Source organism: Myotis daubentonii, chromosome 15, assembly GCF_963259705.1.
Source record: "Myotis daubentonii chromosome 15, mMyoDau2.1, whole genome shotgun sequence".
In the NCBI taxonomy this organism is placed as follows: Eukaryota; Metazoa; Chordata; class Mammalia; order Chiroptera; family Vespertilionidae; genus Myotis; species Myotis daubentonii.
The window spans coordinates 13669169-13694220 of record NC_081854.1 but is presented as its reverse complement, the minus strand read 5'-3'; positions in this window follow the sequence as shown (position 1 = coordinate 13694220).

Here is a 25052-nt window from a genome sequence, read left to right as displayed (position 1 = left end):
CAACATGGCTTCAGCACCTCGGAACCTATACTTTTTGTTTTGAATACTCTTTCCCAGCTGTCTGTGTGGCTGTCCTCCTCACTGCCCTCAGATCCCTGTTGACACTCAGGGGCCTTCTTGGAAGACCTTCCCTGACCACATCCTGTAAATAACCTCTATCTTCACTCTCTGACCTGTCCCGCTCTGTTCCCTTTGGGGCACTTGTGAGTACCTGATATCACAAATAGATCTCTTCTCATCTCTTTTCTCTCTGTATAATGTGAGCTGCATGTGGGCAGGGGATTTTGTGATCTTGTGCCCCCAGTGCCTGAAATAGGCTGTAAACACCTGTGGGTGCATGAATGAGTGTTCTGGGCTTGACCACGTCTCATGTTGTATTTTTCCATATTTTTAGTTGGTGGTGGTGACAATGTTTAGCACCCCTGGTTAAAATGTTTCTGGTATCACCTGAAATAAATTGTCATGACTGTGGTCAGTTGTCAAAATTCAATACTCAGTGATGAATAACAGAAAATGAACAGCAATTGAGGTTTTCCTGGCCCTCTCACCACTTTCACATCATGAGATTTTCCTGCTGCTGAGAGCCCCCTCTCTCATACTACTCTGCACCCCTGTCCTTTCACTCAGGTCCAAAGGGAAGCCCTTCCTCCCCTCCCAGAGTGCTGTCCTCCCCAGGAGATCTTGGCCAGTCTCCGACTCCCAACCTCCTTTCCATTCCCACGGATTGTCCCCTCCTTACCAGACAGTAGGAGCCCCAGCCAGGGGACAAGTCCTCTCTGGGTAGGGGTTGCAGGGAACTCCATGGTGACTGCTGCCTGCTCTGTCCTTCCCTCTGAGACAAGAGCTCGATATCCAGTAAGGCTCCCAGGCACCTCTGTCCAGACTGGTGGGATGTGCTGTCCCTCCTTCCTGTGTGCTGAGCCTCCTGCTGGGGCAAGATAACCTCCCTGGTCATGTGGGCCAGGGCTGGGTCAGGGCCCAGGACCCTCCCTCTCCCTCCCCTCATTTTTGCCAACCCTGTTGCCCCTTTCAGTTTACCTTTACTCTGTATTTTGGTTCCGTGGAAACTGCTGAAGCCTCTCACAACACACACACACATACAAACACAAACTTCCACATGCACAGACACGAGCCCAGAATAGCACTGGCCTGAGGCGTCCAGTTCCTGGTCATTCTCCACAGCTCCCTGTCAGTGCACGTTTGACATTTTCCTTCAGCAAAAGAATTCTAGGCCCACCTCAAAAAATTGTCACAAGGATCTCACCGTGGCTCTGCATTGGATCTGCTGTGAAAACTTTTTAAGGATTAGGATGCCCAGGTGACATTTTAGAAAGGCTACTTCAGCAGATGCCCATCTACATGGATGCCAGGATGAGACCCTTTGAAGTGAGGATGGGGGGCCCTGCCCCTCTCCTGTGCACAGGGAGGGTCTCCGCATCCTGTTAAAATGCAGATTCTGACTCGCCAGGTGTACAGTGGACCAGAGACACTGCATCTGACCAGCTCCCAGGGGAGGTGGACCTTAATGGTCTGTAGAGCCCACTTGCAACAGCAAGGCAAATGGAGGCATGTGTCCCCAGAGAGGGTGACCCTCTCACCCCAACATTGGACCCTGCTGCATCTTGGCCTTGGGCCTGTCAGCACCGCACAGAGAACCCCACAGGCCCCAAACTGGGCATTATTTCTGTTTGTGACACAGAAACCCAGCTGGGCACTAGGTCTTCCCTCTGTTCTCAAATGTGCTGGGAAGATGGGATTTCCTCCCAGCAGGAAGGCCACAGAGGTGACTGGCTGTGAGAAGGCGTCTAGCTGGGTGATGAGTGCAGAGGGGACCCTCCCTCTATCTCAGGTTGTCAACAGCCTGGCCATTGTTTCCAGAGACAGAGACCCCATCACCAAGGGTTTCAGAAGGACCTGCAGTTTCGAGGTGGGAAGGGTAAGGTGTGAAGCAAGAATTGTGGTGGGAGCCCAGGTGGCTGTGGGCTCTGTGGACCTTGGGGAATGTTTCCAAACAAAGGAGACCCTCCCTCTCCTTGTTGGTTGACCCACTCCATGTCCTCCCTGACTGTTCTGGCAGCCTCTGTCCTCTGCCTGGGGAACTTTGTTGAGGACACATCACCTTGCCCATGTGTGATTCCAGTTATGAGTTGGTGTGCAGCATAAAGATCCTTGAAAAAGCAGCTGCCCCTAGACCCTGTCAAGGTCGGAAATGTCCAAACCCGTGGAGGATTGTTATGAGTATTTCAGCTGAATTGATGTCATATGACTGCAATCAAGATCTCAAATCTTAAGAAGAATAGCATTTTTGTGGCTTATTTTTTACATTATAATCAAAGGAGAAGATGAAAAAGTTGAATGAAATCCATTGGAAAGTGAGGGAAAGGATAGCAGGGACATCTCTAGAAATAAATAAAAAGCAAAATGGAGAAACACATATTATTTTTACTTTGGAGTGTCCAGGATAGTTAACATTTATAGCAGATACAGAGGTTGTACAGGGAACCAGGCAACATGAGAGTGTTCTGTGGTCTTGTATTCCGGTGCCACAGGCTCTGCCCTCAATGGGTCTAGCAAAGAAAATTTGCTGGAGGTATGTGATGTCAAAGGTATGTTATCCATGATGCATAAGAACTGGCAAAGGGCTCACTTAAGGTAAAGTCTGACATTTTCTAAGGAAGCTGTAGGCCTGGGACATGACTACCTGCCATCACCTGCCCAGTTAGGCATTTGTGATCAGACAACACTGTGCATCACTGAGCTTGTCAGGCCTGCCATGGGGCCCCCTGGGTTTATCAGGTTCCTTGCACAGCTGCTTTTTCATTCACAGTTTCTGGAAAGAGTAGGTAGGACAGGAAAGGCATGACAGAGGGAACCAGAAAAATATTTTAGTCAGGGAATGGAAATAGGTCTCCTTCTGCACCTCCTTAGCCAAAGCCCAGTTCAGGTGTGGATTTCCTGTGTTTTGTAGGTGCTTCTCAATATCGCCCCTAGAAGGCAAAAGGAGACCTGCAGGCAATGTCAGGTACTGCACTAGGAATGCTGACCAGGCTCCAGAAGGTGGGAGCGCACTGTGAGCCCTGGACAGAGGTCAGCTCTAACCTCTAGACTAAGAGCCAGCCATCTGGGGCTTGGTCCCTCTGTGTTTCATGCCTTCTGACTGCATCCCAGGGCAGACTGGGCCCATTGAGAGGACTGGCTTTTTCCAGAGTATTATGAGTCCAGTGTCAAGAGAGCTGTCCCCTCTGGTGGATATGCTGTTTCAGGAGGATGTTCTGTTCCAGGTTTTCAAAGCCAGGGTCTGGTGAGCACTCTTTTGGGAGAGGGTGCTGGCCTGGATGGTTGATAGTGAAAATGCCCGCTGTGTTTCCCATCACAGCATTGGGATGTTCATCCATTCCCCTGTGTTCCTGCCTTTCATCTGCAATAGGCCTCCCCAAAGGGCCCAGGTTCTAGAGCAGCTCCACATGGAGTGTCAACTAGGGGACTCTGTGAGTTCCTCTGTTAGGGGAGGAGAGCTCCCCGTGGTGCCCTCAGCTCCTTTGAGATGAAAGCAACCCCAAATCCTGGGTCCTCCTTTCCCATCCTGCTGAGGAAGTTCCCCTTTTTCCCAGGACACCTTGGGATGGTGAGATGTCCTTAAGGGCCACAGGCAGCTGTATACCGACCAGGGACCTTGGGAATGGGGAGTCATCCCCTAATTTCCTTGAGGAAGGTGTAAGCACCCTCCTGTCTTGGGAGAAACTCTATCTTGTATGGAGAATTCATGTCTGCAAGGTCAGGGATCTGTGATAAAAGGAAGAACATGGCCTGCTTTCCATGCCCTTAAGATATGAGGGTTGTGGAGGGCTGTGATTTCCTGGCAATGAAATCAGAGTTGTCTGGCCCCTTACTGTTAGGAGGTTCCTATCCCGCTTCCTGACTATAAGTGGTGTAAACACCTGGCCCTGGAATATCCCCTTGTAAAAAGGGGCTGTGGCCTCCTCCCAGGCTGACACCAAGGCCTTCGTGTGGAAAAGGAACATGATCTGACTGCAAGTGTCACACATGATGAACTGCTTCCATTATATGGCTTCCCTCATCCACTTAATGACTGTTTACTGAGTATCTGTGGTGTGTGTGTACAGGGCTGGGCCCTGGAAACACCATAGAGAGCAGGAAATATGTGGGACCTGCGCTCATGGAGTTAAACTTGTAAGGAGACACAGGCTCTAAGATAAATGTTCCATAAACATTTGTGTAGAAAAGTCTTTCACACAAAGAATTAGGTGCTTGTAAAATTATCAAAGGGCTAGAAAAATGGAAATGGAAGAGTTGCCAATGGAAGTTGGGTTTAAAGGTCACGCTGGCACAGCCCCCTCCCACAGGCAAAGACTTAGCTGTTTCTGCCAGAGGCCACCCATCAGCCATCACATTAACAGAAATAATGAGCCCATCTCCTTTCCAACTTCCAAATTACACACAAGTGCATCTCAGAGGCTGAGTTTAATTCACATCTGGATTCTCAATCACAGGGAGTGGGGGAATGGAGTATTTAACCTTTCAGTATATCTGATATCAGAGGGAACATGGAAAGGGGTGGAACATCAATTTCACGTGTCAATACATGGCATGTGTGAGCCCACATGCAGACTGTGGGACTCTAGGCAGGTGATCCAACCTCAAAAATCTTCAGTTTCACTATGTGATATCACACAAAGATAATTGCTGTTATTTCCTGGTTCTTAGAACTTAGCAACAAAAATACTTGGAATTTTCTGATTTATAAGGGTTGATAAAAGTGTCTTTTGTGATGATGAAGAAACTCTGACAGGCGCCTGGATAGATGCAAGGTAAGGGCAGGTCACCATAAAGACAAAACCTTGCTTAGAAGCTGGAATTTTCCTGAAGAGATGAGTGTACATAAAATGTGTAGGAATTTTTGGCTGCCAATGTAAGAAGTGTTTAAATCTGTAGATAATTTTCATGAGTTCATTTGAGCCAAACCGATGAGAATTGCTGGAAAGCCAAAACTCAATGGACTGAGAAAATGCTTCAGAGTGTGGGAGTTTTACTTCTTATTTTATACATTACACTCCAAACAGAAGGCATAAGGGGTTACATGAACTCCATTGGTGAAATATTAGAAGGCGGGAGAAAGCAAAGTGGGGAAATCTCTGAGATTTCATAAAAAGTAAAACAAGTAGACACATGGTAATTTTATATGGGTGGGTGCAGAATAGTTAACAGTTAACAACACGATGACAATAATAATGAGGGGTTCTGCAGTGCAATAGGAAGTCTGGAAATAAAGAAATTAGACAAACATTCCATAGGTATGCTATTGTAGACAGGCTCCGTTAAACTGAAGATTGGCCTTTGTTAGGGAAGAGATTGGCCTAACATATGACTACCCACCATGGCTAGCTTTTGTTTAGAAAATGTTCATTTAAGACCATCCTATGTGGTTACTGTAGGTCTCTGAGTTTGTAAATCCCACCACAGGCCTCCCCTGAGCTTTTCAGGTTGAGTATGTGGCCCGTTTGTCAACATGTTCATATTTTCGTCATAAGTCAATATAAAGGATGCATTAATGACGAATATTTTCATTGGCTAATGTGTTCCCACAGGGCTAAGAAGGCTCTTTCCTAGGAAGTCTTAGTGCAAGCATTTGTCCTTCTGAACAACCAACCATTGGGGATGTGTCAAGACTGTAACATCGGATGGAAGTCAAGGCTGAATTTTCTTAAAAGTGAAAAGCAGGTACATGGGAGGCAGGAAGGTTCCATGGGAATTCACTGAAAAAAAATCACTCGGTATTATTTCTAACCTATAATCCAAGTTTTACTCTCTGTCTCATTTCTCTGTGTTTTGCATCTAGTATGACATATACTCATAGTTTGAGGACAAACTATAAAACTCTTCAATTAATATAATCTGACCAGGAGATTGGTTCCCATTTTCTATGGTCCTTATGTTTCCCATTGGAAATGCTCAAGTGCCATTCATTATTGTTCTGATTCCTGCTAGTTTTGCAATTGGAAGTTATATTCTTAAGTTATATACAAAAACAAGATGGTAGGAACACAATGCTATAAATAAAGATTACCATCTAAACATTCCAAAGTCAAGGAAGACAGTAATGTTTAATCAGTAAATTTCCTATGTCTCAGCAGCTATTAGAGAGGGCCTTGTTTGTAAAGCTTCTATTTTAATTAATATAGTTTAGTAACCCTTGATATGTTGAAGTGTAAGCTTATTCCCATAATCACGTTCTAGCATTCTTAAAAAAAATATATCTTACTCAATATTTCTTTCGACTAACTTTCTAGATCTTCCCATGATCTTCTTGGTTTATCGCTTTTTAGTCATTCAAAAATAACCAACTTATGAAAACATGCTCAAGTCCCTAATCATCCGAGATATGCAAATTAAAAAGACAGTGAAGTATCATCTCACACTGTCAGAATGACTCTCATCCACAAATCAACAAATGACAAGAGTTGGCAAGGATGTGGAGAAAAAAACCCTGGTGTACTGCTGGTGGGAATGCAAACTGGTGCAGCCACTGTGGAAAACAGTATGGAGTTCCTCAAAGAATTAAAAATGGAACTTCCATTTGACCCAGTAATTCCACTTCTAGGAATATATCCCAGGAAAACAGAAACACCTATTAGAAAGGATATAGATGCACCCCTATATTCATAACAGCACAATTTACAATAGCTAAGATGTGAAAACTACCTAAGTGCTCAAGAGCAGACAAGTGGATTAGAGAACATTGGTACATCTAAACGATGGAATACTATGCTGCTGTAAAAAAGAAGGAATTATTACCATTTGCAACAGCAGGGATGGAACTTGAGAACATTGTGTTCAGTGAAATAAGCCAGTCAGAGAAAAATAAATATCACATGACCTCACTCATTTGCGGATTATAATGAACAACAAATTAATGAACAAAAATAGAACCAGAGACATAGAAGCATCGAACAGACTGTCCAAACGATGATGGATGACAGTGGATGAGAGGGTAAGAGATCAACCAAAGAACTTGTATGTATGCATATGAGCATAACCAATGGACACTGACAGTAGAGGTGGTGAGGGCATGTGCTGGTGGGTGGAAGCGGCCGGGGGGGGTGGGTGATGGGAGTAAAAGGAAACTCATGTAATACTTTAAACAATAAAAAATTTAAATTTCTTTAAAAACATAACAGTGCTTTTAATCTTAAAAAAAAAATAACCAACTTGCCCAGCCAGTGTGGATGAGTGGTAGAGCACCAACCCATGAACCAGGAGGTCACAGTTGAATTCCCAGCCAGGGCACATGGCTATTCTTTCGTCTCCTTCCCCCGCAGGGGACTTGCACAAGGGAGCCAATCTATGTATGATTCTCTCTCATCATTTATGCTTCTCTCTCTATCTCCCTCTCCCTTCCTTTCTCTGAAATCAATAAAAATATTTATTCAAAAAACCTACTGATTAGGAAAAACTACTTAGTTTTAAATTCTCTTTAAAAAACACACACAACCCATTCCTTTCCTTTGCAATAGCATCCCTTCTAAATTTCAAAATGTTACCAGAAATGGAGCCAGGTCCTGAATTGATTTGCTTAAGGCGGGCCTGCAGTGTGTGGGTTCTTGATATGGTGCAAGAAAGATTTTACAACCTGAGTTCAGGTGATTTTGAAAGTATGTTTTTTAAAGCTTGGAACAGTGAAACAAGGAAAGGCTTAGGGTAGAGACAGTAGGAGGGAGAATAGGCAGGACTGTTTGGGCTCTCTAGCAACATGGGAATGAAGTGAGTCTAGGTGGGGCTGCTGTCAGCTCACAGGTAAAAGAGTTTAGGGGACACAACGATGGAACTAGTCCCGGACATGCTGCTGCTGCCCATTGCTCCCCTGGATGCAAGATTCATGGGGACCACATAGTGATTAAAAGAAAGAAAATTCACTCAAAAAGGAGATTTGGGTGGTGGGGGTGCCACGAGGAGGGCACACACTGCCTTCTTTGTCTTGAGCGATTTTATTTACTTTCTAAAGGTCCGGATTTAGCGGAGGTCTCAGGGGAAGATCTCAATAGAATTTTCATCAGCTTTCCCAGGTGTCTCTTTTAAGGGACATGTTCTCTAATAACAGGTCAGTGCCAGGGAAGGCAGTCTAAACCTCATTATCAGCAATATTACAGGGAAGGGAAGGTCTCGCTGGGGGCAGTTTTGCCCATTACTAGGCACCCGGAGCACTCCATCCTGGTGGCCTTCTGCATCTGCTTGTAAATTGCTTGGCCAGTTTGTTCAGCTGTGTGTCTCAGTTGCCTAATTCCACTTGCCAAGGAATTTTCCTAGTTTCTTACTATCCTGTCTCAAAAAGAGAAAACATAAAAAAGTATTATTACTAATACAAAAGTTATCATATACACCTTTAGTCGTTATTAAAAATCGGGCTATATATACAAGTTTGAGAAAAGTCCAAAGAACAAGTGTAACTATTATTATCACTAGTATTCACAGTCCTACGGTGGCTGCTCCCTGGGTGGCAGTGGCTCCTTGGGCTGTGGATGCTCCTTGGGTGTTTGTGGTAGCAGCTGCTCCTCCTTTGTTAGCAGGTCCTCTGATGGGTGCTGTTCACAGCTGTGGTGGCTCTTGTGGCTGGTAGAGGGAGGCTTCACACCCAGCAACTGTTCCTCAGAGAGAGCGTGTGGTTATCACGAGGCTGCTGTTTCTTGGATCTGCTGTGTTGATTTAAAGGCACAAAATACAACACAACAAGGCACAACGTACCAGGCACTGAACACAAATGTATTTACAGTATTAATAACCCCAAATAAAGGTGGCCACCCAAGCTAAGAGAGTTGCAGGATCAGGAAGAAAGAAGAGAAAAAGATAGAAGAGAAAACAGAAGGGAAAAAAAAGTAAGAGAGAAAAGAGAATGAAGTAGAAGAGGGGAGGAGACTATTCATATGAGGAGAAAACCGCCATAGAACCACCACTAATCCCAATAATTTCCAGCAACGGATCCCTGGAAATGAATACGAACTACTAACAACCAATAATATCAAGGGAGGCAAGGGAAACCAGAAGCAGAAAAATAACCAGGGAGTGGGGGGTAGGGGGTGAGGGTGAGAAACAGAAAAATAACAAGAAAAAGCAGAACAACCTCACAAACAATCCTTAAAAAAAAAACCAATATACTGAACAATCAAGCAAACAACAACAAAATAATAGAGAAAAGAAGCAAAAAAATTTGGATAGTGAAGAAAGATAAGGGAGAGGTGTATAAGGATTTAGAGCAAGTGATTGGAAATAGGATATATAAGTAGGGTGAAATTTAGACAGGGGGTAAAAAGAATAGGGAAAATCTAAAGCAGGAATAAGGTAAGAGAAACAGGACAGCAAAAGGGGAAAAGTGGGGAAGAGGGTTTTAGCACAGAGGCAAAATGGAGGTAAAGAAAAATGATGCTAAAGGAACGATGAAAATGGAATGGAGAACACTAGTCCCAAAATAAAATAAAGAGAAAATAAAATGACACTATAAAAAATGGTAAAATGGAAGTAGTAATAATACTGGTTAAAAATAAAAATGTATTAATTAAAAGAGTAAAATCAGGTGATAAAAAAGGAAAAAAAATGGTTTCTTAGTTAAAAGGTGAAAAAATAATAATTAAAAATGTGCAGTAATGAAGTTGCTTCAGATCTTCTACTCTTCTTTGTGGCACGCCAGGGATTCAGGAGAATGTTGAATTGCCCTCTGATACACTGTTACTCCATGTTAAGCCACAGTCCTGATTTTAAGGCAGGCCATATTGGTTTTCCAGACAGCCTTTATCTGTATTTACAGAAGAGTCAGTTCATGGCTCTGCCTCTGGGTGGCAGTGTGTCGGGATGACCTCTGAGGCTATAAGTCCTCTTTGACAAGGTGTTCTCTATTGTACCTGAAACTGGCTTGGGAAAGTCCTCTGCCCAGAGCTGGTTCTACAGTCATCACTCCCTGCTCTTTTTCCCAGGCTCCCCAAAAACAACCTTCCCTTACAGGCTCTGCGACTGACCCCAACTGGGTAAACCCATGCACTGGGTTCAACAATCCAAAACACAGATTTCAGAGGAAGTGTAAAAACAAGAGCCTGGGAAGCTGTGTGAACAGGGCTCCACCTTCCAGATCTGCGTGGAGTCTCTGTGCACGCTCTCTGGCCCCTGGCACCAAGTAGCTAGCAGACTGGCAGAATCTGAGGCTGCCCATTTGCATCCAGTCCAATTGTGGGCTTATTTACAGTGTTCCCTTCTGCCAGGAGCCCTGTGGGAGCCCTTCCACACTCATGTTTCCTCTGCAAACATGTGCTAGTGTTCTTTCACAGAAATTATCATCGTAATACTTTTGTGTGGTTCAAGGTCATGTTCCTCAAAGAAAGCAGATAAGGTAGGCAACATGCAAACTGTATTTCCATCCAATTTTTTTTTGCCAAAGCTGAAGTTTCATTTGGAGTGTTCGGAACTTTTCAGACAAGTAGAGGCATGTTGCTTTTGGTCCTTACAGTGATAAATTTAACCCGTTCAAGATGGAAAAGATGTCAACCAAGTAAGCTATTTTCTGCAGTTCACTTTAAACACTGAAAAGTGCTTCGAACTGTGGTCTTGCTTTCTGATTAAAAAACTTCCTTTCGAAAACCATCTCATTTCAGTCTGAAATAGCAAAGCATTGTTTGGCGCATCCAACTGGTTGCACAGTTGCGAAAACAGTTGACTATTTAAAGTGCTCGCCTTTAGAAAATTGACACAACTTATGACGCTTTTCATTACTTCTTGTAATTCTTGTGGCAGTGTCTTTGTTGCTAATATTTGCCAATGAATCATACCTTGAGTTCCGATGACTTTTGGTGACTCATTCAGTACCAAATGTTGAAATGCAGATCGACATCCTAGTATAGCTGGAACACCATTTTGCAAACACCACAAACTTTTTCCCAAGAGATTTTATGCTCTTTCAGAAATGAACCAACTGGGTCAAATACATCACGTGCAGTAGTTGTCATTTCAAGAGGTTTGCAAAAAAGAAACTCATCTTTAAAGTCGCCATTATTAATATACCTCATGGAAACAAGTAACTGAACAGTTTGCAACGTCTGTAGACTCATCAAGCTGTATACTAAATATTGGAAGTGGAGCAGATTTAATTTCCTGGATTGCCTGATCTAGAATATCAACAGAGATGTCATCTATTCTTCTGCGGACAGTGTCGTTAGATAAGGAAATTGCACTCAATTTCGTAACAAATTCATCTCTGATCATAACTCGAACAATATCTTTGGCCGCTGGCAACAATAAATCCTCAGTAATGGTGTGAGGTTTCATAGCTCTGGTGATTCTGAATGCCACCAAATATGAAGCTTCAAAGGCTGCTATGTTTTGTTTGTGGTACTTGCCACCAGTGTCAAATCTGTCTTTCTTGAGTCCATCAGCTTTGCTTCTAAAATAGTTGGTATCCTTGCTGGAAATGCTCAGATGCTTGCTTTCAAAATGGTGTTTTAGTTTGATCGGATTCATAGATTCAGCTGATAGAACTTCACAGCAAATTACACATCACAGTTTCTCAATTCCTGCTGCAATTATTGAGGTAAAAGCATTCTGTAAAAAAATCCTCACTATATTTTATTTTCTTAACATTCTTCTCTACACGAACCATTGTCATGGGAAGGTTTGCTAATGAAAATAATATGTAATAATAGCTTTAATAATACAAAAGATGATACATGTCATAGTTCAGTCAATACAGTGCATTAAAGTTTCCTATGATTTACCATTCCCTTTCTTTTTTTTTTTTTACATACCTGTTACTATCACAAGGTGGCAGTATTCACATTAACCACAGCTGAATATAAAAAGAAAGATCAGCATCCAGATTAAGTTCCCATGGTACAGATTTTTTTTTGCTGTATTTGATGATTTTACAGTACATGATTTTACATTTACCCAGTAATCATAATACATGAAGTGTCATTTTACATCCAATACTACTGCTTTCTACACAGAAGCTGCTCTCAACACATGTGTAGCTGGTCTGCATAAGTTCATTATGGCGCCAACCCTGTCACATATACCTGTATTTGTAACAGGTGTATGTGATTGGCTTGTCTCATTGATGTCCTCACGCCCAGTACTCATATGTGGGCATATCTGCATGTGGGCAGACCTACCTTCAGACAGATAGAGGAGCAGTATCTCGGTGCCTATGACCATGGGAAATATGGGTTTTCTGATGGTCTTAGGTGACCCCTGTAAAAGGGTCCTTTCACTCCCCAGACCAAATCTACCACTCTGAGATGAAGACCCCTAAGAAGGAAGGATATAAACCAATTATTGACCTAGGGTTCCAAAGACATCTAATAAGGCCACTTGGATTCAAGGAAAAAATGGGGCTATTGCTGCAGATGGACCTCAAGTGACTCAGATCAATTTCTCATGGTTATTGTGTTTCTGCTTAGGATCTGTTTATACCTGTGCTTCACCGTCCCCTCAGTGATGAAAAATGAATATTTGACTGCCAGGCTGACAATGTACTAATCATAAAATATTCACAGTATTTGACATAAATATGGGGAAGGAAAACTGCTCAAATAAGAGGCATATGTTATTGATGAACTTCACGAGAGAATCCCCCAGGCTGATCCATTGTGGATGAGCAACTGCCAGGAGCATCTTTTCTCCTGCTCTTCCCTTGGGCACTGATGTTTCTGTGGACTCTCCTAAGTCCCGTAGAACATTCAGGTAATAATCTGGGGAGCTAGTACAGTTGTGCTCTCCACACACAGAATCAGGTGAATTAGGGCTCAGCCCCAACTGGTGACCACCTCAAGAGCCTTGTGACTCTCGCACATGGGAAACTGTTGGTTTCACTCAGCCCTTCACAGAAAGCAAAACCCAACCTGACACGGGCTCCCCAGGGAATCGGCAGTCAGGACATTGTGACAAGGGCCTGTAGAGTGGCTGCCCAAGCTGGGTTTCTCTGTGAAGAACCCAGAGAGCCCCTCAGGCCAGGTCCTTACAGAGCCCTGCATTTTCTATCTCAGGAACATGATCTGGGAAAGGGGCCCAGGGACCTGGACTGAGACTGTTCTCCATCTGCTGACTCACTCCCATCAAATTGCTCCTTCTCTCTGTGGTGAATGTCTGTGGGGCTGGAATCTGGGAAGGAATCTCTGACCTTATGATGTTTGTCTTCACTGCATGTGTCCTGCACTAAATTCCCAAACTCAGCTTGGGAGACGATGAAGAGAGGGATGGAAGAGAGTCCAGGGCTGGCAGTGCTGTGTGTGAAGTAGAATTCACCCCACCTGACACCCAGAGTCAGAGAGCAATCACTCACGGTATACTTTGAGCCATCCAAATCCTATTTCTTTTCGTGAATTTGGAAGTATGGCTACTACCATGTAGATACCTCGATCCCACACATTGACATTTCTTATGACCAGGGATCCATCAAGGTTTATTTCCACTCAACCACTGTATTCGGTACCTGTTAGATATACACTGTAATACCCTGAAAGAGAGGCAATGAAATTATGGTACTTCATATCTACGCCCCAGTACCACATAAACCCTGTAACATCGGTAGGCGTATTGTGGAGACGTAGAATCACATCCTGCCCTTCAATAGCTATGGTCAAGACAATAGCAAATCGTGCAGTGGTGGGTGGGATCCACAAGGTTAAGAGGAAGGTTAGAAGGGAAGAGAGTATTTGATCAGTATTTTGATCTTTGTATTGGGATGGAGAGATGAGGCATTTCTCTTCATCTCACAGCCTTAGTCTTCATGTGAGTTCCTATGTGCATCTCCTTGGTCAAGGTCAGCAACATGGCTACCATGGCTTCAGCACCTCAGAACCTATGCTTCTTGTTTTCAATTCTATTTCCCAACTGTCTGTGTGGCTGTCCTCCTTACTTCCCTGAGATCCTTGTTGACACTCGGGGGCCTTCTTGGAAGACCTTCCCTGACCACGTCCTCTAAAGACCCTCTATCTTCAATCTCTGACCTTTCCCCGCTCCGTGCCCTTCAGGGCACTTGTGGGTACTTGATGTCACAAGTGGATCTCTTCTTGTCTCCTTTCTCCCCATATAATGTGAGCTGCAGGTGGGCTGGGGATTTTGTGATCTTGTGCCCCCAGTGCCTGCAATAGGCTGCAAACACCTGTGGGTGAATGAATGAGTGTCCCCAGACTTGTCCACGTCCCATGTTGTATTTTCCCATATTTGTAGCTAGTGGTGGGGACAATGTTTAGCACCCCTGGTTAAAATGATTCTGGTATCACCTAAAATAAACTGTCATGACTGTGGTCAGGTGTCAAAATTTAATACTCAGGGATGAATAACTTAGCAAATGAACTGCAATTGAGGTTTTCCTGCCCCTCACCACTTCCAAATGATGAGATATTCCTCTTGCTGATCCCCCTCTCAAATCTGACTCTACACCCCTGTCCTTTCACTCAGGTCCAAAGGGAAGCCCTTCCTTTCCTCACAGAGTGTTGTCCTCCCCAGGAGATCTTGGCCAGTTTTGGACTCCCAACATCCCTTCCATTCCCAGGGATTGTCCGCTCCTTACTGGCCAGAAGGAGCCCCAGCCACAGGACACGTCCTCTGTGGGCAGAAGGTGCAAGGAACTCTTTGGGGACTGCTGTCTTCTCCATTCCTTTCTCTGAGAGAAGAGCATGAGGTCCAGTAAGACTCCCAGACACCTCTGTCCAAACTGCTGGGATGTGCTCTCCCTCTTCCCTGAGTTCTGAGCCTCCTGCTGGGACAAGATAACCTCCCCGGTCATGTGGGCCAGGGAATGGTCAGGGCGCAGCACCCTCCCTATTCATCCCCTCATTTTTTCCAACCCTGTTGCCCTTTTCTGTTTACCTTTACTGTGTATTTTGATTCCCTGGAAACTGCTGAAGCTTCTGACAACACAAACACATACAAACACAAACTTACACATGCATAGACAGGTGCCCAGAAAGCACTGGCCTGGGGCGTCCAGTTCCTGGTCATTCTCCACAGCTTCCTGTCAGTGCACATTTGTCTTTTCCCTTCAGAGCAAGAGGTCTGGGGCCACCTCAGGAAAACTGTCACAAGGATGCCCCGGCTCCGCATTGGATCTCCTGTAAAACTTTGTAAGGATTGGGATGCACAGGTGACATTTTTGAAAGGCTGCTTCAGCAGCTGCCCAGCAACATGGATGCCAGGATGAGACCTTATGATGTGAGGGTGGGGGGCCTTGCCCCTCTCCTGTGCACAGGGAGGGTCTCCATATCCTGATAAAATGCAGATTCTATCCCTAACCAATTTGGCTTAGTGGAAAGAGCATGGGCCTGTGGATTCAAGGTTCCCAGATTTGATTCTGGTCAAGGGCATGAATGTACCTTGGTTGCGGGCACATCCCCAGTGGAGAGTGTACAGGAGGTAGCTGATTGGTGCTTCTCTCTCATCCATATTTCTAACTCTCTATCCATCTCCCTTCCTCTCTGTAAAAAAAATCAATCAATAAAATATTTTTTTAAAAAATGCAGATTCTGACTCAGCATGTGTGCGGTGAACCAGAGACTCTGCATCAAACAAGCTCTCAGGTGAGGTGGATCTTACTGGCCTGTGGATCCCACTTGCAACAGCAAGGCTGATGGAGGCACATGGCCTCCTGAGAGGATGACCCTCTCACTCCAGCATTGGCCCGTGCTACAGCTTGGTCTTGTGTCCGTAAGCACCACACAGAGAGCCCCACAGGCCTCAAACTGGAGATTTTTTCTGGTGGTGACACAGAAACAAAGCTGGGCACCGGGTCTTTTCTGTGTTTTCAAATCCCCTAGGAAGTTGGGATTTCCTCCCAGCAGGAAGGCCACAGAGGGGACTGGGGGTGAGATGGCGTCAAGCTGGGTGATGACAGCAGAGAAGACCTTCCCTCTATGTCAGGTTGTCACCAGCCTGGCCGTTGTTTTGAGGGACAGAGACCACACCACCACGTGTCTCAGAAGGATCTGCAGTTTCCAGGTGTGATTGTGAGGTGTGAAGCAAGGACTGTGGTGAGAGCTCAGGTGGCTGTGGGCTCTGTGGTCCCTGGGGAATGTTTTCAAGTAGACCCTCCCTCTCTTTGTTGGTTGACCCTCGCTCTGTCCTCTGCCTGGGGGACTGTTTTGAGGTCACTTCGCCTTACACATGTATGATTCCAGTTATGAGTTGGGGAGCAGCATTAAGATCCCTAAAAAAGAAGCTGCTCCGAGACCCTGTCAAGGTCAGAAATGTCCAAACCTGTGGAGGATTTTTATGAGTATTTCAGCTGAATTGATGTCATATGACTTCAAGCAAGATCTCAAATACTGAGAAGAACAGCAGTTTTGTAGCTTATTCTATACATTAAAATCAAAGGAGAAAATGAAAAAAGTCGCATGAAATCTATGGGAAAGTGAGGGAAAACATAGCAGGGAATTCTTTAGAAATAAATAAAAAGCAAAATGGAGAAACACATATGATTTTTTTCTTTGGAGGGTCCAGGATAGTTAACATTTACAGCAGGTACAGAGGCTGTGCAGATAACCAGGCAACATGAGCGCTGTGTGTTCTTGTATTCCGGTGCCACAGGCTCTTCAATGGGTCTAGCAAGAAAATTTGCTAGAGGTATGTGATATCAAACGTATGTTATACATGATGCATAAGAACTAGGAAAGGGCTCACTTGAGGTAAATTCTGACATTTGCTAAGGAAGATGTGGGCCTGGGACATGACTACCTGCCATCACCTGCCCAGTCAGGCATTTGTGATCAGACCACACTGTGCGTCACTGAGCTTTTCAGGCCTGTCATGTGGCCCCCTGGGCTTATCAGGTTCCTTGCACAGCCCCTTTTTCAATCACAGTTTCTGGAAAGAGCATGAGGGACAGCGCAGGCATGACGGAGGGGCCCAGTAAAATCTGTTAGTGAGGGAATGGAAATAGGTCTCCTTCTACACCTCCTTAGGCAAAGCCCAGTTCAAGTGTTGATTTCCTGGGTTTTATAGGTGTGTCTCAATATCGCCCCCTTGAAGGCAAAAGGAGACCTGCAGGCAATGTCAGGTACAGCACTCGGAATGCTGTCCAGGCTCCAGAAGACAGGAGGTCACTGTGAGCCCTGGACAGCGGAGAGCTCTCATCATTAGACTAAGAGCCAGCCTTCCGGGGCTTGGTCCCTGTGTTTCTCATGCCTCCTGACTGCATCCCAGGGCCGGCTGAGCCCAGTGAGAGGACTGGGTTTTTCCAGAGTATAATGAGTCCAGTGTCTGGGGAGCTGTCCCCTCTGGTGGATTTGCTATTTCAGGAGGATGTGCTGTTCAAGGTTTTCAAAGCCAGGGCCAGGTGAGGCTCTTTTGGGAGAGGGCGCTGGCCAAGATGGTTGATCCATAAAATGCCCTCTGTTTCTCATCACAGCATTAGGATGTTGCATCCAGTCCCCTGTGTCCCTGTCTGTCATCTGCTCTAGGCCTCCCCACAGGGCCGAGGTTCTGGAGCAGCTCCACATGGAGTGTCAACAAGGCTACTCTGTGAATTCCTCTGTTAGGGGAGGGGAGTACCCCTTGGGACCCTTTGCCCTTCTAGATGGAAGCACCCCCAGATCCTGGGTTCTCCTCTGCCATCCTGCTGAGGAAGTTCCACTTGTTCCCCAGGACACCGAGGGCTGCTGAGATGTCTTTAGGGGTACAGGCAGCTGTATTCAGACCACGGACCTTGGGAATGGGGACTCATCGCCTAATTTCGTTGAGGTGGGTGTGAGCACCCTCCGGTCTTGGTAGAAACTCTATCTTGAATGGAGAACTCAGAATTTCTGCCATGTAAGGGATCTGTAATAAAAGGAAGAACATAAGCTGCTTCCCAGGCCCTGAAGGGATGAGGGGTGGGGAGGGCTATGATTTCCTGGCAATGAAATCACAGTGGTCTGCCCTCTCACTGTTAGGAGGTTCCTGTCCCTCTTCCTGACTGTTAAGTGGGGGAAACACCTGTCCCTGGAACATCTCCTTGTAAAAAAGGCTGTGGCCTCCTCCCAGGCTGACACCAAGGTCTTTGTGTGGATAAGGAACATGATCTGACAGCAAGTGTCACACAGGGTGACCGGCTTCAATTATATGGCTTGCCTCATCCATTTAATGAGTGTTTACTGAGTATCTGTGGTGTGTGCAGTCAGGGATGAGCCATGGGAATACCACAGAGAGCAGGAAATACATGGGACCTGCACTCATGAAGTTTAACTTGTAAGGAGAGAAAGGCTCTAAGATAAATGTTCCATAAACATTTGTGTAGAAAAGCCTTTCACACAAGGAATTAGGTGCTTGTAAAATTATCAAAGGGCTAGAGAAATGGAGGTTGAAGAGTTTCCAATGGAAATTGGGTTTCAAGGTGACGTGGCACAGCCCCTCCCACAGGTAAAGAATTAGCTGTGACTGCCAGATGTCACCCATCAGTCATCACAATATCAGAAATACTAGGCCCATCTCCTTTCCAGCTTCCACATTACACACAAGTTCATCTCAGGCTGAGTTTAATTCACATCTGGATTCCATCAGAAGGAGTGAGAGAATGGATTATTTAACCTTTCAGTCTTCCTGATATCGGAGGGAACATGGAAAGGGGTGGAACATAAATGCCATGTGCCAATACATGGCATGTTTGAGCCCACATGCAAGCTGGGGGACTCTAGGGAAGTGATCCCACCTCAAAAATCTTCAGTTTCCCTATGTGATATCATACAAAGATCTTTGGTGGTATTTCCTGGTTCTTAGAACTGAGCAACATAAAATACCTGGAATTTTCTGATTTATAAGGGTTGATAAATGTGTCTTTTGTGATGATGAAGATACTGACAGGCCCCTGGATAGATGCAAGGTAAGGGCTGGTCACCATAAAAATCAAAACCTTGCTTAGAAGCTGGAATTTCCCTGAAGAGATGAGGGTACGTAAAATCTGTAGGAATTTGTGGCTACCAATGTAAGAATTGTTTAAATCTGTAGATAATTTTTATGAGTTCATTTGAGCCAAACCGATGAGAATTGCTGGAAATCCAAAACTCAATAGACTGAGAAAATGTTTCAGAGAATGGGAGTTTTACTTCTTATTTTATACATTACAATCAAAGCAGAAGGCGTAACGGGTTATAAGAAATCCATTGGTGAAATATTAGAAGCCGGGAGAAAGCAAAGTTGGGAAATCTCTTAGATTCGATAAAAAGTGAAAAAAGTAGACACATACTCATTTTATGTGGGTGGGTGCAGAACAGTTAACAGTTAACAACACGATGACAATAATAATGAAGGGTTCTGCAGTGCAGTAGGCAGTCTGGAAATAAAGAAATTACACAAACATTCCATAGGTGTGCTATTGTAGAGAGGCTTCATTAAACTGAAGATTGGCCGTTGTTAGGGAAGAGATTGGCCTAACACATGACAACCTACCATGGCTAGCTTTTGTTTAGAAAATGTTCATTTCAGACCATCCTATGTGGTTACTGTAGGTCTCTGAGTTTGTAAATCCCACCACAGGCCTCCCTGAGCTTGTCAGGTTGAGTATGTGGACCGTTTGTCAACACGTTAATATTTTCGTCATAAGTCAATCTAAAGGATGCATTAATGACCAACATTTTGACTGAATAATGTGATCCCACAGGGCGAAGAAGGCTCATTCCTAGGAAGTCTTAGTGTAAGCATTTGTCTTGCTGAACAAACAACCATTGGGGATCGGTCAAGACTGTAACATTGGATGGAAGCCAAGGCTTAATCTTCTTAAAAGTGAAAAGCAGGTAAAAGGGAGGCAGGAAGGTTCCATGGGACTTCACTAAAGAAAACCACTCTGGATTATTTCTAACCTATAATCCAAGTTTTACTCTCTGTCTCATTTCTCTGTGCTTTGCATCTAGTATGACATATACTCATAGTTTGAGGACAAACTATACAACTCTTCAGTTATTATAATCTGACCAGGAGATGGGTTCTCATTTTCCCTGGACACTATGTTTCCCACTGAAAATGCTCAGGTGCTATTCATTATTGATCTGATTCCTGCTCGTTTTGCAATTGGAAGTTATAATCTTAAGGTATAAATAGAAACAAGACTCTAAGAATACAATGCTATAAATTACAATAACCATCTAAACATTCCAAAGTCAAGGAAGACAGTAATGTTTAATCAGTAAATTCCCTATGTCTCAGCAGCTATTATAGAGGGCCTTGTTTGTAAAGCTTCTATTTTAATTAATATAGTTTAGTAATCCTTGATAGGTTGAAGTGTAAGCTTATTCCCTAATCACGTTCTAGCATTCTTAAAAGAAAAATATCTTTCTCAATATTTCCTTTCGACTAACTTTCTAGATCTTCCCATGATCTTCTTGGTTTATTGCTTTTTAGCCATTCAAAAATAACCAACTTATGAAAACATGCTCATGTCGCTAATCATCCAAGATATGCAAATCAAAATGACAGTGAAGTACCATCTCACACTGTCAGAATGACTATCATCAACAAATCAACAAATGACAAGTGCTGGCAAGGATATGGAGAAAAAGGAACCCTGGTGCACTGCTGGTGGGAATGCAAACTGGTGCAGCCACTGTGGAAAACAGTATGGAGTTCCTCAAAAAATTAAAAATGGAACTTCCATTTGACCCAGTAATTCCACTTCTAGGAATATATTCCAGGAAAACAGAAACACCTATCAGAAAGGATATATGCACCCCTATATTCATAACAGCACAATTTACAATAGCTAAGATCTGAAAACTACCTAATTGCTCAAGAGCTGACGAGTGGATTAGAGAACATTGGTACATCTACACGATGGAATACTACGCTGCTGTAAAAAAGAAGGAATTCTTACCATTTGCAACCGTAGGGATGGAACTTAAGAACATTATGCTCAGTGAAATAAGCCAGTCAGAGAAAAATAAATATCACATGACCTCACCCATTTGCGGAATATAATGAACAACAAACTAATGAACAAAAATAGAACCAGAGACATAGAAGCATCAAACAGACTGCCCAACTGATGAGGGAAGACGGTGGATGAGAGGGTAAGAGATCAACCAAAGGACTTTTATGTATGCATATGAGCATTACCAATGGACACTGATAGTAGCAGTGGTGAGGGCATGTCCTGCTGGTTGGAAGGGGCCGGAGAGAGGTCAACAGGAGTAAAAGGAAACCCGTGTAATACTTTAAACAATAAAAAATTTAAATTTCTTTAAAAGCATAAAAGTGTTTTTAATCTTAAAAAAAAAATAACCAACTTGCCCAGCCAGTGTGGATGAGTGGTAGAGCACCAACCCATGAACCAGGAGGTCACAGTTCAATTACCAGTCAGGGCACATGGCTATTCTTTGGGCTCCTTCCCCCGCAGGGGACTTGCACAAGGCAGCCAATCTATGTATGATTCTCTCTCATCATTGATGCTTCTCTCTCTATCTCCCTCTCCCTTCCTCTCTCTTAAATCAATAAAAATATTTCTTTAAAAAAACCTACTGATTAGGAAAAACTACTTAGTTTTAAATTCTCTTAACACACACACACACACACACACACACACACACACACACACTCGCAACCCATTCTTTTCTTTTGCAATAACATTCCTTCTAAATTTGGAAATGTTACCAGAAAGAGAGTCAGGTCCTGAACTGATTTGCTTAAGGCCGGCCTGCAGTGTGTGGGTTCTTGATTTGGTGCAAGAAAGGTTTTACGACATGAGTTCAGGTGATTTTGAAAGTATGTTTTTTAAAGCATGGAACAATGAAACAAGGAAAGGCTTAGGGTAGATCCTGTAGGAGGAACACTAGGCAGGACTGTTTGAGTTCTCTAGAAACATGGGAATGAAGTGAGTCTAGATGGGGCTGCTGTCAGCTCACAGGTAAAAGAGTTTGGGGGTTATGTCAATGGAATTAGTCCCAGACAAGCTGCTGCTGCCCATTGCTCCCCTGGTTGCAAGTTTCATGGGGACCTCATAGAGATTAAAAGAAAGAAAATTCACTCAAAAAGGAGATTTGGTGGGTGTGGGTGCCACAAGGAGGGCACACACTGGCTTCTTTCTCTTGAGCAATTTTATTTACTTTCTGAAGGTGCAGATTTAATGGAGGTCTCAGGGGAAGATCTCAACAGCATTTTCATCAGCTTTCCCAGATGTCCCTTTTAAGGGTCATGTTCTCTAATAATGGATCTGTGCCAGGGAAGGCAGTCTAAACCACATTATCAGCAATATTACAGGGAAGGGAAGGCCTCTCTGGGGGCAGTTTTGCCCATTACTAGGCACCCGGGGCTCTCCACCCTGATGGCCTTCTGCTTCTGGCTGTAAATTGGTTGGCCAGGTTGTTCAGCTGTCTGTCTCAGTTGCCTAATTTCACTTGCCAAGGAATTTTCTTAGCTTCTTACTACCCTGTCTCAAAAAGGGAAAACACAAAAAAGTATTATTAATAATACAGGAATTATCATATACACCTTTAGTCATTATTAAAAATAGGGCTATATAGACAATGTTTAAGAAAAGTCAAAAAAAGTGTAATTATTATTATCACTAGTATTCACAGACAGCTAGATAAATCAATTTGTAGTTATACAGGCCTTGTCAGTGTCTTGGGATAGCTGTTGATCTCTGATGTCAGTGACCTCTCATTCTCAAAAGTCTTTGTTCAATATAGGTGGAGGCAAGTGTCAGAGACAGGTCAGATGTCCATTTGTTGTTGGGCACCTGATAAAGTCCCTTCAAACAATGTTGGGGAGTCTTGCATTGATGTCTTTTCCAGTTGGCAAAATAAGTCACGGTCTTCGAAGTCTTCATGTGCTGAGAGCACTCCTGTAAATACATGCCACTAATTTATCTGTCCCTATAAGCTGGTTAATAAGTTCTTAATAATAATGCAGAATGTCTCCTTTCTCATAAGTTTGATTCATATGTCCCTTCATCTAGATACATGGGGTTACTGGTGTTTACTTAATGAAGAGAAAAGCTATGTGTTTACCAAAAAAGTAGATTCCAGGTTGAGAATAACCATAAAGAGGGCTTTAGGCCAAGGGAGATTAAAAGCTTCTGAAAATTTACCTAGTTGAGTTTTAATTATGTTATTTGTATATTACACCAATCCAGAGAACTGGAGTTATAAGTTCAATAAAAGACTAGTAGAATAGGCCAAATATGAGAAAACAATTGCATTTTTTGAACAGGGTAATGTGTCCCACAGTCACCATAACAAATCAGGAATTTCCCAATAGGCGTTAATTTTCCCAAATCATAATTTACCATTTTAACTGTTGCTGTCCTTCAAGTGGATGCCTCAACCTAGTGTGAATAACATACAAATAATAACTAACACATATCCGTATTCCTGATATGATGTCACTTGGGTAAAATTCAATTACCATCTTTAAAAAGGATCTACAGGAAGTAGGAAATGACCCTGGGGTTCATGGAATGATTTTCCAGGGTTATATTTAGACACTAGAACATCTGCTACACACTTTGAAATCTATAGAAGGAAAAGGAGTGACATGAAATCCAGTGGTTAAAGATAGGAGAGGTAGAAGAAAAAACAGCAAGGCATAGAGAGAATCTCTGGGATTAGATAAAAAGTAAAACCAATCAGCACATACTTCTTTTATATTGGTTGGTATGAGATAGTTAGCAGTAAACAATTCAAATGATAACAATAACATGGAGTGGTCTGTGCTCTCTCCTCTGGAGTTGTGAGGGGTTTGGAAAAAAGAAAATCACCCTGAGAGTCCAAAGGTATGTTATTGTAGAAGCAAAAAGTCAATGGATGGACTCAGTTAAGGTAAAGACTGACCTTTGCCAGGAAAGATATGAGCCTAGCACTTGACTACCTACCATGACTCACTTTAAGTTAGATGGTTTTATTTTCACACCATCCTGTGGGGTTACTTCAGGTTTCTGAGTTTTTAGGGCCGCCACAGAGTCCTTTCCTGAGCTTATGAGGTTGAGTATGTGGCCCCTTTTTCATTCACACAGCCCAACTCCTTAACCTCTTGGGAGGAGAGAAGAGCTAGAAATAATTACCAATGGCCAATTACTTCATCAATTATGGCAACATAAGGATACTTCCAATAAAAATGCTAAACAAGGGGTTCAGAAATCTTTGCATTGATGCTGGAAGGCTGAGCGCTCAGGGGAAAAATGGAAGCTTCACACCTTTCCCCATGCCTTGCTCTGCCAGTATCTCCTATTTAGGTATTCCTGGACTGTATACTTAAAATAAACCAGTAAAAGTAAGTAAAGTCCTTTCCTGAGTACTGTGTGGGATTTTTTAGATAATTATAAAGCCTGAGGGGTCATGGGAACCTCCAAATCTAAAGTTAACCAGGACAAAATGTGAGTTACCTGGGCACCCCATTTGTGATGGTGTCTGAAGTTATGTTACTGAGCCTTGAACCTATGTGGTCTGCACCCACTTCAGATAGTTAGTATCAGAACTGAAATAAATTGTAAGACACCTCATTGGAGAATTGGTTGTTGATGGGAAAAAACAGAAACAAAACCTTCAGCTCACATAAAAACTACCCAGCAGGGTGATGCTAGAAGTGATTATGATATTATCAGTGATTTGCCTGTATTAGGTGCTAGGGAGTTTGAGAAGACTTGACTTTCACTCCCCTCTCTCACTAAGCCCTCTCTCACCTTCAGAGTCTACCTTCATCCCCTTTCCTCCTCTTTGTTCTCACAGAACAAGTCTTGAGGCAATGGTTCTGATCCCAGGAGCACTGGAGGTTCAGGCCTGTAAGTCTATTCATATGATTGTCCACCCTGAGGTGGGATCTGTTCTCCTAATGCCTAGACAGCCAGTAAACTGACACCAGGTTGCAGTGAAAGGAAAGACAGTATATGTTACAAAGATACCATTGAAGGGGAATGGTACAACTGATGCTCAAAAACCAGAATTCACGGTGGTTTATATTTAGGGTCTTTTAAGGGGCAAAAGTCATGACGTGGGGTTCAGAGTCATGGGTTTTCAGTATTGGTCAGTTATAAGTACTCATGTGACTTTTTTTTCCCTGGCTTCATTCAAGCTGGGGTTTTTGGTTATTGGGGCATAAAG